General features: G+C 48.8%; 1 long non-coding RNA gene across 1 annotated transcript in view; it reads left to right on the top strand.

The window, feature by feature from the left end:
- Nucleotides 1-3,352: 3,352 nt before the first annotated feature.
- LOC118552535 (uncharacterized) overlaps nucleotides 3,353-17,935 on the top strand; it is a 73,910-nt gene continuing 59,327 nt past the window's right edge. The window contains exon 1 of the long non-coding RNA XR_004925576.2: nucleotides 3,353-3,756. This is a non-coding gene — a long non-coding RNA (uncharacterized LOC118552535). The remainder of the gene's footprint in view (nucleotides 3,757-17,935) is intronic.

Consider the following 17,935-nt stretch of genomic DNA (forward strand, 5'->3'; position numbering starts at 1 on the left):
TGTGAAGTGAGGATATCAGTTGACTCCATTTTAATGTTTTCCTTCCTCCCAATCTGGAACCTTCACCCATTGTCTTTGGTTGACTTGCACCCAAACCCTTCCTTAATCTCCTTAGATAGATAGACTCTTCATTTCTGATATCCAAAGCTCTTCTTGTAGGGAATTTATGGACACTCCCTAGAGATGCTGCTACCCCTGGTGTTTTAATGTTTCACGTCTCCCCACTCTACCCTGAGTTTTCGAACCCAGGGGTCAGTGTTGGGGTCTTCTTATCTTTCCTGCAGCCCGCTGAAAGTTGGCTCAAAGTCGGCACTCAATAAGTATTTGCTGAAGAAGACACTTCCTTAGGAAAGAGCAAGAAATTTGGAGTCAGAAGACTGGAGTTAAGTCTTGGTTCAACCATGTGACCGGGCAAGTCCACTTACCCTCTCCGAGCCTCAGTATTCTCACCTGCAAAGTACGAAAGTGTGTCTCCTGGAAGGCCGGTGTAAGGAGTGAGCCAGGGGAGACAGGAAGCTCTTCGTAAACTGTAAAGGGACAGATGTACGCTGTGCGTGAGAGGATTGTTGTTACTCTATCTGCAGGGGGCAACTTTGGCCTGGTAAGCCTTCTGGGCTCCCTTCTGAGGCTGAACAACAGGGATGGACTCATTTGTAGAAAACATTTGCTAATTATTGTCTGGTTTGAATAATTATCGAGGGATCCTGGAAACAGCCCTTCCCACGGATCAAACTGTCACATCTGCAGCCGACCTTTAAGTAATCTGAGTGGGGGTAATTACAAAGGGCTGGTTTTCTCTAAATATAGCTGTTCCCCAGCTAAAGGTCAACTCGAGGGAGCACAGTTTGATAATTGCAAGCAGTTTGATAATGAATTAGGGCACATATTCCCAGGGGTGCAGTCAGTGGTTTCCTCTTACAAAGACCAGAATGTGGATGCCCTGATGGGGAGAACCTCAAGGTTCCCACTTTATCCAGGCCTGACATGAGATCATTCATGGGAAGGTAACTGTGGTACAGACTTGTACGGAGGGTGGGGTTAGCTCTTCCACGCCTGGGCCCCCCGAGACCTGCGAATTCCAGTGCTCTGCTGTGGTCTACGGTTTGTGTCCTAGCTGCGTGCCTCATCTCCCTAGGGGGAGCTTTTTCTCCCTAATGACTGAGACCCCAAAACTAAAACATCAGAAAGTATAAAATCAGAGAGGACCCGGCCCTGCCAAGATTCTTTGTGGGGGACTTTGGACAAATCACTTTCTTCATCGAGTTCATCGCATCGATTTTTTTCTATTACTGTCCTGCCCACCAAGATAGGTCAGAGGAAGATCCAATAAAGAAATACATGGGAAAGCACTTTGCAAACCTCAAAGTACTCTGTAAATGCTAGAGGTCAAGACAAACTCATTTTGTGCTATCTCTTTAGCTTGGTTTTAAGCTTATCTGGGGTGGGCCTTATACTTCCCTTGCAACTGTCTCCTCTCCTCACCTGGTGCTTAAATTCAATAAAAATTTGAGAGAAGTGAACTGAGATAAAAGAGGGAGACTAGGAGAACTAAATTGAAGGAAGGTGACAGCTCTGCAGAATGTGAGGCTCAGTGGCTACACTGTGTGAGTCAGAGGTCTTAACCTTATCTTCCCTTTTCTTCGTAAGACTCATGCTTCACTCCCACCCCTTCTGCCCCCATCCCCGGGCTCCCTCTTAAATCTGTATCTTAGGTCCAGACAAATTTCTCCTTGGCCTGGAGTTTCCCAGTCCTATCACTTACAGTACCCGGAAAGGTGCTCCCTCCTCCTTTTGGCTGAGCAGTGATCATGTTTAGTAGAGTTGGGCTGCAATATCCCCTTTGCCAGTAGGTGTCACCACTGAGCACACACACGGCTCATTCTTTCTACACCTGTTTGTTGAGGCTCCTTTGAGCTAGGCCCTCATCTAGCCATCCAAACGACATCCCTGCCTTCAGGAGTAAGGACAATAGCTAAATAAACACTTAATACCGAATGTAATGTCAGGTAATGATGAATGCTATGGAGAACTGGCAGGTTAAGGGTGGGGGCTGCATGGAGAGTGAGGGCTATTTCAGATAAAGTGAAGGAAGGTGATACAAAAATATCCTCAGGCCACAGACTGTGTGTCTACCCATTCATGTGTTTAAGGCATTTTACCTTAAATGGTGTTTTTTGTTTTTTGTTTTTCTATTACTAAATTGACGTCTGGTCTCTGAATCCTCATTTCAGAGAGCTTGGGGGTGGAGATCACTCTCAATCTTCCTTAGGGATCCCCACTCAAAGGGAAGAGTTTCAATACTGGGCTCTTAGGCAGAGCCAAAGCATTGGGAGGGAGAGTAAGGGAATCAGCCTCTTGCGCCGAGTCATTTGTCCCCACAGCACCCTATGACTTCCTATAGGGTCTAGTGGCCTTCCGTTACTTCTGCGTCCTGCTTGAAGTGGGAGAATGATTTAAGGGCTCTTCACAGTTCTGTCTGCCTGAGCGACCCTCCCAGAGGGCATGAGAATGGGTTCTCTCCCATTCTCCCTTATGTTTCTCTCCTCCCTGCCCCGGGGGGGGGGGTGGGCTGGGGATGGGTGGAAAGTGAACCCCAGCTCTCCCCAGCTTCTGGACACTTCTCCAGGCCTGAGAAATCCCCTCCCCCCGTGAAACACAAAAGCAGAGAGATTTGCAGGCTATTTCTGGTTTTTGCCCTGCTGCCTCTCTCCCAAGGCAGTGAACACAGTGCTGACGACTGGCTTGGGGGTGGGAGTGAGTGGGGAAAACACAGGGGAGCAAAAGCACAGATTGGAGAGATTCGTATCTCAAAATACCATCTCAGCCACACCTGTGGAAGAAATCCCAGCCTTACTTCCCTACTCCCGGAAGTTCAGTGCTTTGCGTGTTCGGTGTACTTAAAACAAGGGTCACCAGACTCCTGTGTGTTTGTGCCCACACGCTTGTTCCCATCCACACCTGCATCCTCTAAGGTGAGTAGGGTTTCTTCTAGTTCAAGTGTGGGAAACTATGAAGTAGTATTAATAGTCCCCACCCCCACCCCCAAATGAGCAGTGATGCTGTCAGGCAAAAGGCAACAAAAAGCATTTCATTAGCTTTCGGGTGACTTGGAAACTCTTGTCTAAAAATATGGATAAGCAGGAGTGTGAAGGAGTGTGTAGGAGGGCTGTCCCCACAGTTCTCCACAGTTAGGACAACTGGGGCCACTTGTGGGAAATGTGCCAAAATGTCCCTGCTTAGAGCCTCTTTTAAAATAAGCTCCCCTCCCACCCCGAGGTTTACAGGAAACTTTGCAGCAGATGTGGGCAATTTTCCCCAAGCCCTTGGAATGGAAGACAAAGGAAGCTGAGTGACAGGGCATCAGAATGTGGAGAGAGGGATTGCCGGGCAGGCCGGACCAATTAGCTGCCTTCCGCCCCTCGGCTCTCTGCGGTGGTCTCTGAGAGTTTAGTGGGGAGGTGAGGGGAGCCGGTGGGCCCTGGCGTGCTTGACACCCAATTAGTGCTCACTCACCAGCTGACCGGCCACAGCTGCAAGAGCAGAGGGTGCTAATTGGATGCTCAAGCCCCGACGCCTCTCCATCCGCCCAGCCCGGCCTTGTCCAGGCCCTGGCTTTCCGGAACGAGCTCCTGTCCCTGATTCTATCACCAGCTCATCCTCCCTGGGAAAATGCCATTCCTTTCAAGTAGAAACAGATGAGCTGGCCTGCAGCTTCTGCCAGGATTCTTGAAGAGCCCAAGACAGGACAGACGCAAGGTCAGTGTGGGATAACGTGAGGGCCTGTGGGCCAGGAGGCCTTGCTGTCCTCGGGTTCTCGGGGGTGTTAGAAAAGCACCGAGGTGGGAGATGGGGAGCCTTGCCATTGTCTGTCGTACCTTTCTGTTCTTGGGCCTCAGTCTTCCCATCTGTATACAAGGGGGTCCAGTGAGATGCCCTGCATGTCCCCTTCCTGTCCTGGTGTAGGGAGTCTCTGTACCAGGACTCTGGGGTGTCTGACAGGTCCCTGGGGTGAGGGGGGCCGTGAGCATCGTGGGACCCTGAGCCGTACGAGGCCTTTTTGAGCCAAATGACGCTCTGGCTCTGGATGATGAGGGCCCGAGCCTGCCTCTCAGAAGCCTGGGTTCTCTAGGACAAGTCGAGGTACTTGGGGAACAGATACTGGTCCTGGGAATCCAGATGCTCAAGTTGTTCTATTGTTTCAGTGATTCCGGGGAGGTCGCAGGGTCACCATGGGGTCACAACGGGGTCACATGTGCTCCTTGGAAGGAGCCACGGGCCCACACCCATTCCCGTGGCCGCTCCAGATGTGTGTGCATGTGCACAGCCTCGGAGTCTGGCCTCAGTGTTCATCCAGGGTGTGTCAGGTGATCCTCTGGCAGACATTCGCGACGGAGGGCCCCAAGGAGAACCCCAGTGATAGTGTCTCCACTGCTCTGGTTTCGTACTCCATCCATGGGTTAGAATTACACGTCCACACTCTATCATGGGACTTGGCGGTTTTTGCCACCCCAGTGGGTGGTGTGTATGATGGTGATGAACTGGGTCAGATGACTTGCTTTGGCCACTGGGATGTGAATGGTAGTGACCGTGTGCTCTTTTGGAGCCGAGACCCTAAGATCCATCCCCGTTTCTCCTCGGACCCTTGTACCCTTGTGACCTGCTGTGGGAAGAGCATGCTCCAGGCTGCCGCTGCCCCTGCAGCCTGGGCCGCGGAATGTGACATACCCAGGAGACCTGACCCCACCCCAAAGCCTGGGTCCAGCCTGGGCCACGTGAACTCGGTCTAGAGCAGCCAAACTTAGGTCAGACCTGGAGACCCAGGAATTTGAAAATAAATGTGTGTGGTGGTGAACCAGTGGGGTTTTGAGGTTGTTGTGTGACAAGTAACTGGCTAATATAGCAACAGAGGTGAGAAACTGCCAGGAAGGGACTGGGGAAGAGCACCCAGCAGGTGTCTGGGAGCTGGGTGCCATAGAGAATGGGGCTGTCACACCATTAAGGCCGGGGAGCAGGATGCCCACGTTCCCACAGGCCAAGCATGGGCACCCATAGGCTGCCTTCTAGCACTGCCCAGGCTAACCTGAGCTCCAGAGGGACCCTACACTCTGAATGGGATTGGGCAAAAGCTCCTGAATTGTATTTTTGGAATCGCCCCAAGGTGAGGACGGAAAGGAGTGGGGGCTACTGTTATCCAAATAAGATGCCGCGAACAAGCCTGGCAAGGGGAAGGGGCAGAAACAAAATCCCCAGGACCGCCAAGGGCGTCTGGGACGATTCTGGAGCTGTTAGGATCCCCGCCAATTGGAAAGCCTGGGCAGCAGCCCTACTCACTGCTGAGATTCGGGGATGACGCTGAAACAGAAAGTGATTCCTAATCAGTTTAACCGAACGCCAGATGACTCTTTCCCGGGAGTCTGCGGCACTGAGAGAATTGCTATAATTGCAGGCACTTGGCAGAGAAATCAGGTGCCTGCCTCTAGTCCCTGAGGCGGCATACCCTTGGGGACCCCTGGTTCAAAGACCCTCCCGCTGAGACTCGGTTCCCGACCCCTCTGGGGATGTTGACCACAGCCTGTTAGCATGTGGCTGGAATTTTGGTTAGGGGCTTTCTAACTGCAGCCTGATTTGTCCTTTAAAATATGCACAGAAATTAGGATGCCCATGGAATTCTGATTCTAGCCTTTCTTTGTGCTTGGAGAGACCGGGCTTCTGCCTTTGCCCAGGGAAGGCTGTAGAATGTGCCACGTGAGGGCACTTCTGTGGCTTTGCAGGAGTTTCAGTGACGCAGGGAGAGATGGCCTCCTGGCCTCGATGTCAGCAGTCTGGGCTCTTGTCGGGGCTCTGCTACCACCTCCATGCAACTTTGGGCAAGTCTGGTCATCCTGTTGAGTGTCAGTTTCATTCTTCACGACGTGGGGAGAATAAAAACCAGCCTTAGATGGGTGTTGTGAAGACCAAATGAGATAATGCAAGTAAATGCTTATCACCCTGTCTGGCACCTGATGCCATGGCTGTGGTATGTGGGACCAACCCGGTAGCTTCTATTATCACTATTGTTAATAAGAGCAAAGTGCTTAGCATATAGCGAGTCCTCCATCAGTGGTAGACTGCTGTGGTTGTCGTGATGATTGTTAAAACATCCGATCATGTACATCTCGTGTCTGAAATCCTTCGCTCATCCTCAAGCCCTCGGAAGTCGTTTTCAAACTGCATTGCTTGCTGCCCCGGGAGTTCCCAGGCTGGGTACTTGTCTGTTTGATGTTCAGGAACTGAGTTAGCAGTCCAAGATCACCCAGATATGAAGTTACACAGCAGGAAGTCCAACCCAGTTCCCAGTACACTCCTTGTCCAGGCACGTGGGACTTCCGGCACGTCTTCTTAGGACTACTTTGGCACCTTTATATTCATGTTGCACTGCGCAAATCATTCCCCCTCCCTGGCAACCTTTTTCCACTTCTCTGCTTGCCCAAAAATCCTCCTGGTCTTGGAAAAGCTTCCTGAGCTCCTCAGGCAGTCCCAGCTTCACTGTTGGGTGTCTCCCTGTTGGAGCCTGACCCCGGCTTGCCTTGAGCTGTGACCCCCTCCCCGGGGCCCCAGGCCTAGCCTCCTCCCCATTATTCCAACCTTATCAGTGACTAGTGCAGGACGAGTGGGAAATGAGCCAAACAGAGGCTGATCCTAGGCTGGTTATAAATGCATCAGGAGGCTTCGACCAGGCCGCCTCATCCCTGCATCTGCCATACCCTGAGCTCATACTCGTGAGAAGAGAGAAGGCAGGGCAGCCCGAGTCCTACAGGAACCCAAGTCTGGGCCTGGGATCCTGGCCATGTCTGCACATATTAGCTGTACATGAAGCACCACAGTGAGATTGTCAAATATGATCCAGGCTGGCCCAGGGAAATTCAGATCTCAGATAAACCTTCTTTTTTTTTTTTTAGTATGAGAATGTTTCATGAAATGTTTGGGACTTAAACTAAAAATTATTTGTTAATTTTTTAATCTGAAATTCAGATTTAACTAGGTGTCCTGTATTTTTATTTGCTAAATCTGCCAACTCTACAGCCTAGGGACAACTATGCGCACCCTCCTGAGACAGGGGTCCTGGGCGTGTCAGCAGACAGGGTCTCTGAGACAGCGTCCCGGGCTGCGTCTATACACACTAGCTCTGGGCGTGTATCCACATGGACCAACTAGTTTTCTAATATTATATTTCATAGGTTCTGTGAGATCCACTACTTCCTATTTTAGCGTCTATATGCTCAGGACCCATCTTGTGACCTTAAAATCGTTGTTCTTCTGGCAGGGACGGTGGTATACACCACTGAACACACGTGATCTTTGTGGGGGTGCTGGGAGGCCTGACCAGGCACCAACAGCCAGTGCCCCGATGGGTCCGACAACAAAATGCTCATGGCCATTTGAGGAAGGGAATAAGTCTTGTTTATTATCTGAAAACCTTCTTTTGACACCTCTGGAAAGATCAAGGAAGAGCCAGCATCACAAGTCTAAAGCGAGTATCAGTAGCTCAGAAGAAAATCTCAGAGATGCTGGGGGCGTGCTCTTTGAGGAAAGGCAGTGTCCTCTATACTTGGTGTCTCAGAGGATGACACTGTGTGGGAAACATGGACATTGAAGGCTCTGAGTTGAAACATGATCCAGAAGAAACCTGCAGGTGTGGACCCTGACTAGGTTAGGAATACCGTCAGCAATTCGTTGCATTTAAAATATTCCTTGTGGGGCACCTGGGTGGCTCAGTTGGTTAAGCTTCAGACTCTTGGTTTCAGCTCAGGTCATGACCTTAGGGTGGCGAGATGGACCCCCACATTGTGGGGCTCCACGCTCAGCAAGGAGTCTGCTTGAGATTCTCTCTCTCTCTCTCCCTCTACACCCTCCCACTCATGTGCTCTCTTTCATGCTCTCTCTCCCTCTCTAATGAACAAATACAATCTTCAAAAAAATAAAATATTCTTTGCACTTATAATATCCCATGATATATAACCATGATGAAATAAGTACTAAAGAACATTTCCAGTAATTATAAAGTAAAAATCTAAGTGATGAGTAAGCACTGGGTCACAGAATCATTTTCTTTCTTAGTAGTAAATAAAACAATGATTCCCTTTATGATCTGTGGCATCCCAGATTGGGGGAAACACAGGTAGCTGAATTCAGTTAAACTAGTGGTCTGTTAGCCTAGACTAATGAACTTAAATTTCAAGGCACCCAGGAGGTCATGAACCTTTCCGTGGCGAGATGGCTCCTGCTGGTGACAGGTCTTGATCGATGGTCATGTTTCAGGATAATCCCTTCTTTGTAGGGGGAGCCAGTGACATTTTAGGAGGGGCCGTTATGTGGGAGTGTTCCGAGCATTGCAAGACGTTTAGCATCCTTGCCTACTACCATGTTCTGTTCTGCGTCCCAGTCATTATAACCACAGACAAAATCCCCAGAGTCCCCGTATGTTTCAGACGCCCCCTTGGGAGCAGCACCACTCCTGATGCGTCCGCTGGGCTACAGGATATGGGTGGTTTGATGGGGCCCCCGCTGCCTGTTGATACACAGCCCTACCTCCTACCCCCCACCCCTCCCCCTTCCCCCTACCCCCCCAACCCCCTCCCTGCTGGAGGTGGATCCTCATCTTCCAAGAAGCCACAGCTCAGGCAGGATTATTCCAGTCTGGGGTGTGTGCCCAGCCCTGGTCTGGAGGGGTTGGGGCCCCAGCCCTGGACATTTCTGCCTCCCCTGTCAGGCCCGAGGCAACCTTCCTCTGCCCTGCGTCCTCCTTCCAGGAGCATTTTCTCTGCATTCCTAAAGGCAGCCTCAGAGAGAGAGGCACGTCGTCAACTCCTTTTCATTTACATGGGGATTACTGGAGACCAGAAAAGTGCTTTAAAATGATATAATGTCTCTGCACCTCATCAAACCCTTCCCCTTCCACCAATTTCTGCCTGATTTACAGTTAATATTGCACACTCCCATCACCCTGCCGGAGAAGCGGTGATTATTTCTCCATTGCCATAAAGAATGTAAAGGAGATGGGGAAAAATCAGGTGAATTCAGAGAAAGTTTAGTGTAAAAAAAAAAAAAAAGTGCTGGGGGAGGGGGTGTCAGGGAAGGCAGTATAATAATGGGAGCAAAAGTGTTCCTGGAACCAATTTCAGAGTCAGGCGATTCCTGCAGGCCTGGCAATGAAGTCGGCAGGTGTGGGGCCCTGGCCGCCTGACAAATGTTTGGGGCTGGGGCTGGGGCTGGGCAGACCCTGATGGGGAGCCTCGCCAGAATGTTCATCCCCTGGGGGGGGTCTGGTCTGGATAAAGGGGAGTCAGCTACCCCGAGAGGGTGAGAGCACCACCTGTCCTTCCCCCTTCCCCTGGACAAGAAGGCCTGGGGAGCATGTAGGCTCCTGTCTCTGAGACACAGAGGTGGCTCTGGATCCAGGGTTCCTGGACAGGCGTCTGTTTATGCTGCTTGTTTTAGCTGCACACTAACAGCCTAACGTGCGCGGGGTCTGGGCTCCAATCCTGGCTCTGACACGTTCTGCTGTGAGAGCTCAGCAGTCGCTCCCCTCCCTGAGCAGCCTCCCATCCTCTGTCGAAGGGGATGAACTGGCCCGTGTTAAGCGCTACAACAACCCCCTCTGACCATCTTTACCACCATCACTCAGTCAGTGCTCAGCAGTCACCATCCTTGAGGGCAAGTGTGCGCGTGACCATATTCTTCCAAGGGTGCTGTTGGTGGACCTTGGCTAATTTTCCCATGAAGGAGCTGAGTATCATTTGTGATTCTTCAGAGGAAGGAGATGCTCTGTCTCCCACATTATCCATCAGCCAAAAGAAATGATGGAATCCATTGGATTTATTTACTGTGTTAACCTAGTATTTCAGTTAACTGTTGCTACGTAGCACACTGCCCCAAAACTTGATGACTTACAATACAACCATTTTATTATGTGCTTGTGATGTTGTAGTTTGGGCAGGGCTTGGTGGGGAGGGCTCATCTTTGTTCCATGTGGCTTCAGCAGAGGGCTGGCTGGCACAGCTCAATTTGGGTCCTAAGGTCTGGGGTCTTGGTTCTCATTGTTGTCTGAGTTCCTCTGTTCTCCAAGTGGTCTCTCCAGGTGCTTAACTCAGGCATCCTCACAGCAGCAAGATGGCCTCAGGATAGTCAGGCTGGCTACATGGTGGCTGGCTTTCCCCCCAGAGCACAAAAGAATGGAAGCCACCATCCGCCATGACTTCTTTGCGCCTGGGCTTGGGATTGGCACAGTATTGCTTCCGCAACATTCTACTGGTTGAAACATGTCCCAGGGCCAGCCCAGAATCAGGAGGAGGTGGGTACCCAAGAGCATGAAAACCAAGTGGTTCATTGCAGATCATGCAAGTCACAGTCTCCCACACCCAGGGCTTTCGCAACACTACTTGTTCCTTCTTCCATAATAGTTTGGCTTTGAATTTTTACTTCTATGCTTACCCCTTATTACACGTGGATCTTTATTGCAAGTGACCTCAAATCAAATCTTTTCTTTCTTTCTTTCTTTCTTTCTTTCTTTTCTTTTCTTTTCTTTTCTTTTCTTTTCTTTTCTTTTCTTTTCTTTTCTTTTCTTTTCTTTTCTTTCTTTCAATTAAGCAGGAGAGCAATAAGGAAGCATGGCTATTCCATGGTCACGCCTGTCTGCCTGTCTTCTTGCTTCTGTGGCTGGCCACTGGATCTCTGTCTCTAGGTGTGTCTTCTTATGTTCCTATCTCTGCACCTCTCTTCTTTGTCTCTGTGAGGCTCTGTTTCTATCTCTTTGCTTCTGTCTCTCTCTCTCCATCTCTCTCTGTTCTGGGTATATTTTTCTTTGGTTTTACATCTGTTGGTCCCTCTCTCTCCCTATGAATCTCCTGCCTTTTCTCCTGATCCCTGCCATCACCATTTTAGCCAGAGACTTAGTGCTGTGATTGTTATAAAATGTGGCCTACTTGCTGGTGGTGTCAGAGAACCTCACGTCTGATCTGTGGCCGGTAATCAGGGATTTCCTGAGTAGGAGAGGCCCAGCCTGCCCACGGAGTATTGCCTAATGCAGAGAAGGCATCTAGAGATTCCTCTTCTTCCTCTCGGGTCAGCACCTGGCCTCTGGAGCTTGAGAACCATCTTGACCCCATAGCCTTGCCAAGCCAGGGAGCGAAGTCCTCGCCCTTAGGGCTCTCTCTTGGGAAGCAAGGGATGGAGAGGCGGTGGCAGATCGGGGCAGGCCTGGGATGTGATGAGGGAAGTGGAGACAGAGCTCTATGGCCCAACTTCTGGCTCTATGGCTGTGAAAGGGAGGGGTTGTTTGGTTAGAGGAAGAGAGGTGTGCCCACTTTTGCAGGACAGTCTGGGGGTAGAGGGAGCCACTAGCCTGAGCAGCTGCTGAGACAGGAAGAGGATGTTGCTGTACCTCTTCCCTGCTGTGCTGTGAGCTCCTGGAGGGTGAAGGTCTTACCTGACTCTCCTCTGTACCCCAGGACCTGGGGTGTGCTGGGTGCACAGTAGGTCAGGAAATGCTGAATACCCTCACTTCCTAACAGCTCTTCAGTGGGAACCGGTGGTTTCAGGAGGCAGTGAGTTGCCCATCCCTGGGTTTATGCAAGCTGAGGCAGAACAACCACTGGGACAGGGTTTAACCAGCTGCCTGTTCAGAGGACAGTACAATCCTGGGTTTCATGTTTGGAGACACTCAATTTGAGGGTAAAATGATAAACCAGAGTCTTACTGAAGCAGAGAGGGAGGGTTCGGTGCCCTCACCCCAGCCCTGAACTTGCAGTACTGGCCAAGGCCTCTCTTGCCTCTTCCTAGGCTCCCACTCTGCAGTAGCGCCCCCAGCGCCCCCACCCCCCGCCCCTGGAAACTGCTGGCCGAGGTGGGTACAGGCTGGGCAGGGGCAGGGTCGAGGCAGGCATGCAGGCAGCCAATACTTCTTGAGCCTACTGGTGGTGGCACGCTCTGCAGAGCTCCCCGGGGAAGTGACCTTCACCTGTCCTTCAGCACTGGATCACACGCAGGCTACACCGGGCTGTGCACAACATCCTCCAAGCTGCTGCAGGCAACTTCCCAAAGCGCAAAAGCAAAGGGGGAAGTAAGTCAGGGTTTAGGGAACAAACACAGACCAGTTTTTCCACTTTCAAAACTGCTTTTCTCCTGAGTTTCTGGTGATGCTGGTGCTGAATTTTGACTCTGTGAAGAAGCTGGGCTAACTCTAGGGCTTCCTGTGTTTCTGATGTGGGACCCTGAGTGGTGTTGGGTGGCACAGGACAGACCCCAAGGGGTGTGTGCACTTCCGGGCGCACATCACAGCTGCAGACACCAGTGTATAAATAAGCTGGTGTCCTGGCTTTCAAGACCACCTCCATCTGCAAGGGCAAATGCTCAAGATCACACACCCTGCATGGTCACACACACGGCTACACCAACAAACCCATCCGTAGGCATGGGTACATGTGAGTGCATGTAGGCAGGAGTGCCTGTAGGCAGGAGACGCACGCCGACGACGTCAGCTGGACGCTCATGAATGTGAATGTCTGTGCACACAAAGCAGGTGCAGAGGCACTCAGCAAAAACCACACGCAGAAGCAGGTCTGCACACCCCCCCGAGTGTGTACCCGCACACTGGTGTACCACATGTACACATCTACACAGAGCCGTCTACACAGATATTCACATAGTGCGCTGTGTTCCTGCACCTCTCCCTCCCTTCCTTCCACAAAGAAGTGCCAGATGCAGCATGGCATAGTGGTGAAGACTGCCTGGTTTGAATCTTGGGCCTGCTACTTTCTAGCTCTGTGAGACCTTGAACAAATTAATGTCCATATGTGTCCAGTTCTTCACCTAGAAAATGGAGATAATAATAGTCCCTACCTTATGGGTCTTTAAGTTAATATGTGGAAAGCCTCAGAACAGTGCCTGGCATGTGGTAAGCTTTCTGGGGTTGCCTCTGACTGCTCCAGGAGCTGAGGAAGAGGTCAGAGAGCACAGGGCTTGTGGCGATAAGTGTCTGGTTTGATTCCTGGCATCGTCATTTAGGCCTCTGTGACTCTGGCCTCAAACTTCATTTCTCTGTGCCTCGGTTTCCTCCCGGTGAATGAGATTGGCAGCCTTGCCCTGACTGCCTCCTGGATCTCAGGTGGGATGCAGCTCTTTGGGAGCTAGAAAGTGGTGGTGATGCACCAGGCAAATTCATCTGCTGGAGAACGACAGTGTCCAAGACACTCCGCTGGGCCTGGTGATGGCCTAGAGGCAGCCCACACCTGCAGACTAGTGCCCCAATATCTGGTGCTCTCACTATTTGAGTCACCCATGCGGATTTAGCTCGTTGTATGGGCTGAAGGCCAGTGCTGCTTGGAAGGAAAAGTATGGTGGCTCTCATCGTACATGGAAGCCCAGAAATTCAGGCAGGGAGGCATGGCTGCTGGTTCTCCTGGAGGCTCTCCTCCTCTTCTTTGGAGGGTCCTCTTCTTTTTCTCCAAAGGTGTGATTTGGGAGAGGGGCCATGGAAAATGGGAAGGAGAGGCCCACATCCGGTCAGCCAGATGAGCCAGCTCTATCAGGTGGTCCCTGGGGCCATCTCCCCCGAGGAGCACTCCAGGGCCTTCCAGTGTCCTTAGAGGAAACTCCCAACATCTTCTCCGGGCCTTCAAGGCCTTCTGTGGGCTGTCCCTTTCCACCTGTCCTCCTCATTGACCACCTCCCCACATTCATTCTGTTCTAGCCAGGCAGAATTCTTTCAGTTCCAAGACTGCTCCTGCTTTGGGTTTTGTCCTGGCAGGTCCCTCTGCCTGGAATGTTCTTCTTCCAGACAGCATAGCTGACTCCTCACCATTCAAGGCTCAACTCCAATCAACCTCCTCCAAGAGGTCTTTCCTGCTGTTCCTCTTCCCACTCCATCCCACTGTCATGCTTTATTTCCCTTAAGTGTATTGCATTTATTACCTATTGAAATTATCTTTAAAGAATATATTTATTTATTGCCTGTCTCCACCGCCACTCCCCGACTGGAATGTAGCTCTATGAGAGCAGGATCCTCCCAGTGTCTGGCAATGCATAGTAGATGCTCAACTAATATATGCTGTCCAGATAGCTAAATGACTGACCGTTCTTACCCACTGCTGTGTAATTCAGCAGTTCTCGGTGGTAGAATGTACCACTAGTGATTTGTGGTGAATAATAAAGTACCATGGCTGTGAGTGATTTATTTAAAAAAAAAAAAGATAAATCAGAGGAGATTCAAGGTCCTCACCATCATGCTAGTTCTCTTATGTTATCAAATTTCAACATGGTTTCTGAGTGAAAGAGACGGAGGAGCAGCAACAAAGGAAATGGGAATTGTGTCCCCAGTCCCATCTCTACTTTAGCTTTTCAGAAATAACACCCACTGAAGTACTGCTAAGGTTAAACTCACATAATGCTTCATGTCTTGAAAATACTTTTGGTCTCATCAAAATCTGGGTGTACCTATGAGATGTTGGTTTACAGGTGCATTTTTAAATATATTTGAGAAGATGAAAAGATGAGACCCTCTGGTGTAGGAGATGGGGTAATATCTGGAGAAACCAATCTGCAGACATGGGGGAGAAAGGAATGGTTGTTGTTGTAAGCCACTAAAATGTGCGGGCTCTTTGTTATGCGACATTATCCTAGCAATAGCTGACTAATATACTGGGCACATGAATCAAAGTGCTGTGTTAATAAGAAAGCTCTTGGCTAAATGTCTGTGATCTGAGCTCCAGGGCACCATGCTGGGTGGGGTGACCCTGATGGTATTGGTGGTGTTGGACTCTTTATTTGTCCACCCTTTTATTTTTCAGTAAGTTCCAGTCCTAGTCCAAGGCCTGATTGGCGCTTAAAACTGATTGCTGAAATAATGACAGAGGAAATGAATGAGTAGCAGGCCTGAATCTTGGTCCATAAAGTCAGCTGTACAAGAAGTATTCCATTCTTTCGTTTTTTTATTGGAGTATAATTGACATATAACATTATATTAGTTTCAGGTGTGTAACATAATGATCGGCATTGGTATATACTGCAAAATGATCATCACAGTAAGTCTAGTTAACTTCCATCACCACGTATGGTTACAATCTTTTTTCTAGTGTTGAGAACTTTTAAGATCTACTCTCTTAGCAATGTTCAAATATGCAGTACGGTATGATTAATTATAGTTACCATGCTGTACACATTTCTTATTTTAAACAATCAGATTAATTTTTTAAAAAGATTTTATTTATTTATTTTTGAGAGAGAGAGAGAGAGAGAGAGTGGGGGAGGGAGAGGGACAAGCAGACTCCCTGCTGAGCACAGAGCCAGACGCAGGGCTCGATCTCAGGACCCTGAGATCATGACCTGAGCCAATATCAAGAGTTGGATGCCTAACCAACTGAGCCACCCAGGTGCCCCCAATCAGATTAATTTCTAATCTGAGCCCTTTCCCTGGGACTGTGACTGGGAGGAGCCTGGGGGTTAGTCAAGCTCTACGAGAGAAGCCCATCTTCTCTTCCATTTAATTCCTTGCCTCCAAGGGCATCAATGGCCCAGTGGAGGGAACATGGCACTTGGGTCAGGATGACCTGGGTCAGATTCTGTTGGGTACTTCCCAGTTATGCGACCTCAGATAATCCATCCATTTGAATCTCAGTGTCCTCTTCTGTAATATGGGACTAATATTTCCTTCTTCCAAGGGTGCTTGTAGGGCTCAGTGGGATGACACAAGTCTTCTAGGGCAGTGCATGTCACAGGAAATGGGTCCAGAAATGACTGCCCTTTGGCCCCCTAAGGTGTCAACCAGGTCACATCGTCTCTACAAAAGTAAAGAGAACCTCCAACTACAATGATCATCAACTTATGGCCACTCTTATTGGATCTATGACCTCCCCTCCCTCACCCCCCATTATCTTGAAACAAATCCCAGAATCAATATATTTATTTTTCTCTTCTCCTGTATATGTTTGAAATTTTACATAATAAAAAATAACAAAGTGGGGATGGCAGGAGGTAATTTAACACAATGTGCCTCGGACTCAGCAGGACTCTAACCCCACCCTGGATGGGGAAGGACTTCCCAAACAAAGCAACAACACCAACCGCAGTAAGAGAGTTAAAGATCTATATATTTCAAGAGGCAACAGAAACACGATAAAAGGCAGGCAAACTGAGAAACAAAGATTTTCCACAAGTATAAAAAGTTATTAAAAGAGTTAATATCCTTATTATATACTGAGAGCTCTGACAATTTCTCACGATAACTCTAACACTTCAATTATGAAATGGGAAAATATATAAACAATTTACAGAAGATGAAACACAATTGGTCAATGAACGTGTGAAAAGATGTCCCACTTTACCAGTAATTATTTTTTTTAAAGATTTTATTTATTCATTTGCGACACAGAGATAGAGAGAGAGAGCGCGCATGAGCAGGGGGAGAAGCAGAGTGAGGGGGAGAAGCAGAGTGGGAGGGAGAAGCAGGCTCCCCGTGGAGCCAGGAGCCCAATGTGGTGCTCGATCCCAGGACCCTGGGATCATGACCTGAGCCGAAGGCAGACGCTTAACCATCTGAGCCAACCAGGTGCCTCAGCTTACCAGTAATTAAAGAAATATAAATTAAGATGAAAGAGCATTTTTATCTACCAAATGAGCAAAGAGTTAAGAAATGGTAAAGCCCAGTGGCAGCAAGGATGAAGTGACACAGGACTCTCATATTCTATTGTTGGTAAATTAAATTGGTATCTCTTTTCTGGAAAACAAGTAGGGACTAGGTATAAAAACCTTAAACAACCCCCTCCCCCCCCGGAAATCCTTTGGGGCTAGGACTCTGCCTCTAGGAAATATTCAGAAATTCAGGCATTCATACACAATGACATTCATTATTATTTTTTTATTTTATTTTTTTATTTATTTGACAGAGAGAGACACAGCGAGAGAGGGAACACAAGCAGGGGGAGTGGGAGAGGGAGAAGCAGGCCTCCCGCAGAGCAGGGAGCCCGATGTGGGGCTCGATCCCAGGACCCTGGGATCATGACCTGAGCCGAAGGCAGACGCTTAATGACTGAGCCACCCAGGCGCCCCGACATTCATTATTTATAATTGAAATTAAAAAAAGAAGAAACAACCTAAATATTCCATAGTAAGAGTCTGGCTAAATAAACTATGGTACATCCATATGATATTACATTCCATACCCATTAATAATTATATTCACCAAGAATTATTAATGACATGGAAAAATACTTACTCTGTAATGTTAAATGAGAAAAGCAGGATACTGAACTCTATATGTCATCATGCTTTGTAATCCTGATTATGAAAATAAATAAATATACATGTAGAAGGGTGATCAGTGAGGCAGAACAAAAATATTGTAGGGAGATTCTGCAGTTTTTAAAAGTTGCTAGCAGATTTAAGTTCCTACCAGTCTCTGATGTTAAAGACAGAAGTCACCTTGGAAAAATGGTTCTTTGTTTTGGAGGCTCTTTAGTTACATAAATGTAGGATAAATATCCATTGAATGTTCTTGTGGGTAATACTGGGCATGGGGAGTGGATGATGAAACTGAGAAGTAAAATATTCTATTATAATTATTTTTATTTTTCAGAAAAAAAGACTGTTTTGTGGTCGGGTGGGTACATCTCTGAGAGAGATCTTTTTGATATTAAAGGACTTCTCCTTTCTTAGGGGAAGAACAGTGGGGAAACCTTGGTAGGAAGGTTCTAATTCATTCATTCAATAAGGAGTGATTTTCTGCTCCATGCCAGGCACTGTTGTAGACCTCAGAGCATGATCAGTGAGGATTGAGTCCCCGTTCTCATGGGGCTCTCTCTAGCAGGGGAGACAGACAGTAAACCAGTATGATAACATATCAGGATTGGTAAATGTTACAGAAAAGAAAGAGGGTAAAGGACTAGAGAATCATAGGGTGGGTGTT

The sequence above is a fragment of the Halichoerus grypus genome, chromosome 5, assembly GCF_964656455.1.
Source record: "Halichoerus grypus chromosome 5, mHalGry1.hap1.1, whole genome shotgun sequence".
Classification (NCBI taxonomy): Eukaryota; Metazoa; Chordata; class Mammalia; order Carnivora; family Phocidae; genus Halichoerus; species Halichoerus grypus.